Source organism: Bidens hawaiensis, unplaced genomic scaffold (genome assembly GCF_021521415.1).
Source record: "Bidens hawaiensis isolate Kalapana, Puna unplaced genomic scaffold, B.hawaiensis_p1.1 tig00038320_1, whole genome shotgun sequence".
Taxonomy (NCBI): Eukaryota; Viridiplantae; Streptophyta; class Magnoliopsida; order Asterales; family Asteraceae; genus Bidens; species Bidens hawaiensis.
Window position 1 is genome coordinate 88,778 of NW_027496729.1, and position 3,770 is coordinate 92,547.

Consider the following 3,770-nt stretch of genomic DNA (forward strand, 5'->3'; position numbering starts at 1 on the left):
TTGTCTCGCGCGAGCGAGGTAAGATAGATATTAGACTTAATAGTTCTTTAAATAGGGTTTGTCTTTTCCTTTTTTATTTCTCATCGTTGCGCGAAATTCTACCATTTTGGTTGAAATGAATCGTCCATGTACGTGGTTGGTTGGTGCTGACATACGTCAGAGATGGAGACATGTGTCAGACTTTTCGTGTGCTCGATGTGCTACAGTTGCCTTTCCTGTCCCCTCACACAGTGTCAGGAACACGTGTCGCGCTCGTGTTGGCCTGCACCTGCGAGTGAGGGCGCGTGAACTCTGATCAGTACCTGTTTCGTTCCCTTTTATGTCCCCTCACACAGTGTCAGGAACACGTGTCGCGTGCGCGTTGGCCTGCACCTGCGAGTGGGGGCGCGTGAACTCTGATAAGTACCTGTTTCTCTCTCTCCTGGGCCTATAAAAGCAAGCCTTTTGAGTTGTTATTCTTCATCTTCATTGTTATTTCAGAGCTTTTTCTTTCCTTCCATTTTTATTCCGATTAAGAGCCTGTCTTTTGCTTCTAGATTTCCGTTCTTGAAGTAACCTCTGTTTGATTCACAGTTGTATGTCTCATAACCCAGACGCCACAATCTCCCCCAGCAAACGCCGTGTAAAATCATAGTCATGTCCACTTTGAAGAAGACCGGCAAGGGAAAACGGGCTGTCGAGGCCTCGTCGGAGGAGGTGGGGAAGGGCAAGACAGTGAAGAGGTGGGATGAGATTCCCTGCAAATTGAGACAGTCTGATTTCGACAGTCTCATCGCCTCTCAGGGTTTTCTCCCTGAGTACGGCTGTCTGCTCCCGGCGGCCGGGCAAACGGCGGCAGATCCGCCCACTGGCTATATCTCCTTATACTGCCATTTTTTCACTCACTGCAACCTTCGTCTCCCGATGACAAAGTTTATGGGTGCGCTGCTTCAATTTCATGGGATTCACATATCCCAAGTCCATCCTTTTGGACTTGTGCGCATGACTCATTTTGAGTTCATGTGCAAAGCTCAGCGCGAGGAGCCCACCCCTCGGCGCTTTCAATATTTTTATAAGCCAAAAATCCAAGATTCTTGGTTCTCGTTTATTCCTCGCAGTCAGAAGGTCAAGTGCTGCACTGTTTCCTTCAAAAGCCTTCATGACTGGTCTGAGAAATTTTTTTATATTAAGGCTGGTGTGGTTCCCATCCGCATGACCATACGCGCGATCACCTCTGCGCCCGCGGATGAGAATGTTCTTAAAAACCCAACTGGCGCATGGGTTAATAAGTTGACTGCTGAACCATCCCCCGCCAAGAATATTTGCGAGGAGGCGCTGGTGGGGGTTGGTATGAGCAGGAGGTGGACCGACAGCGCGACTGAGCCTGTTATCCAAGTTGATGGCTTATGTGAGTTATTAGCTCATTGCATTATTTCTGCGCGAATATAATTCGTTTTGTTGATATCATTTGTCTTGTTTTATGCAGTAAGCAAGGAGTACGTCCATGCCGCCTATGATGAGCATATGGAGGGTGGCTCTGTCGCGCTGGGCGCTGGGGAAGTTGGTTTCCCCGATCGCTTCGATGATATGTTCATCCCTGTTGATTTGGGATTTTGCTTTAACAGCGATGCGCCTGGTAGGCCTTTGTACTTATGCTTATGCCTTTAGAATACCAAATTTGGTTAACATTTCTGTTGCACGTATTGTAGATGCGCTCGAGAACTATGAGCTGGAGCTTGCGGAAGAAGAGGTGGAGGAGGAAGCTGAGGTGCCACAACTCAAGCGTAAAGCTAAAGGGAAAACTGGCGCAGGGGCCACTAAAAAACAGAAGAAAAATGATGCCCCTGTTGCTCAGGATCCTCCTACTCAAGCGAAGGGACTTGAGAAAACCAAGGGGTTTACCTCCAAGTTTTCCTTGTCTTCTTTGCCTCAAGGTGTGGGCAGTCCTCCTGTCCACACGAGGTATGGTGCCGCCACCTCCTCTCTTCGCGCCGCGGAAAAGGGAAGCGGCGCTGCGCCTGCTGTTTCCTCTTCTCCAATAGGTATACTTTTTTTATACTTTATGGTTTTATGAGCGTGATTCCGATAGAGTTATTAATGAATCTTTGCTCACTCAAATGTTTGTAGAGCCGGCGACCTTGGTGGATCAACCTCAGGCGCAACAAGGTACCGAGGCTGCGCCGAAGGTTGCTTTGAAGTCCCCTGTTTTACCCTCGAAAAGTGGGAAAATGGACTTCATGGCGATGTTTAACTCTCGAACGGCGGTGCGCCAAGGTATATATTGCGCTTTTATTTTCTGACTTTTTTTCTTTTAGATCAAGTCATGAATCATTTCTCTTTGTTGGTTTTTTCATAGGAATTATAGCTGGCACACAAGCTGCTGGCGGCACTGCTGGCGCCGGCGCCAGCGCCGTTGGTTCTGCTCCTGCTCCTGTAAGCACTGAATCTCCCCTCATTGGGATTACTAAGGAGCAGGAGGCTGTTTTACGCGCTGATCTAGCGGCGTCGAGACCTCCCTCACCTCCTCCTGCGCGCAGCCCTCCTCGCGAGACTGGTTTTGATTTTTCCAAGTCGCAGGAGAAAAGACCTGTTACAGAGGATGATGAGGAGGTCAATTTTGAAGACTCCGATGGTGGCCGCGCAAGCCCTGTAGCGCCACGAGATTTCATGGCGCAGGGTTCTCGTGGGGCTGGCGCTGACTTTTCTGCTTGCTCTCCGCAGGTATAAGTTCGTTTTGCTCCGCTGCGTGGACTTCCATATTAGTGTTTAGATGACTAGAACGTTGCTTTGTGTTTGCAGGAAGCCGATCACATATACCGCCTGAGATGGAATATTACTGAGGATAGCTCATTTCAGTCCATGGGTGTGTGTGAAGACTTCTGGGCTCACTCTGTGCCTCCAGCTGAAAGGAGGTTTCAGGAGGACCGCGCTCGCGTGGACTTGCTCAATGACCATCTTTTTGCTGGGTCTGCGTTCTTTGCTGCCTCCCAAGAGCTTCGCTATGATTATGTAAAGGTGCGTGATGCTCTTGCGGAGGCCAAGCAAGAGGCTAAGGTGTCTGCTTGGAATCTTTCTGACGCTCGAGAGAGAGCTGAGAAACTCCAAGCAGAACTCAGCGAGAACCGAGCAAGTGCCAACGCTGCCTTCGTGAAGCGCGGGCATGAGCTGCAGGCTGCGCGGGAGAAGCTGCAGGCAGCAGAGGCGGATGCAGCCAAGTACGCGCGGCGAGTGCGCGATTTGGAGCTAGATGCAGAGGCGCGTGATCAAACTCTTGTGCAGGCTATCACTGACAAATCTTTATTAGAGAGTGAGGTTGCGCGCCTGAAGAAAGAGCTTGAGGCCGCGCGGGCAAAGAAGGATGAAGCCCTGGCGACGGCAGCGTCTGGCCAAGAAGAGCTCGATGCTGCGCGAGCGGAAAGGAATGAGGCCTTGGCGACAGCAGCTTCCGACAGAGAAGAGCTAAAACAGACCAATGAAACTGTTGAGTTGTTAAACTCTCAGATTCCTGCTCTTGAGACGTCTGTTTCTTCCCTCGCGTAGGATCGCCAATGGCTAGTCTCACAGGGTATGATTCGTTGTGCTTATGCGATGAAATACTCAAACGAGTTTCAGACCCTTGTGATGGATTGCAACGCTGCCTCGCGCTTGGTGGGTCGAGCTGAAGGGTTTAAGGATGGCTGTGAATATAGCATGCTGAAGAAGAACCCATCCGACTACCCTTATCAGCTCGACGTCGTCTGCACTGACATGGCCGAGGTGGGGGAGAAGTATTTGAATACATCCATTCCCAT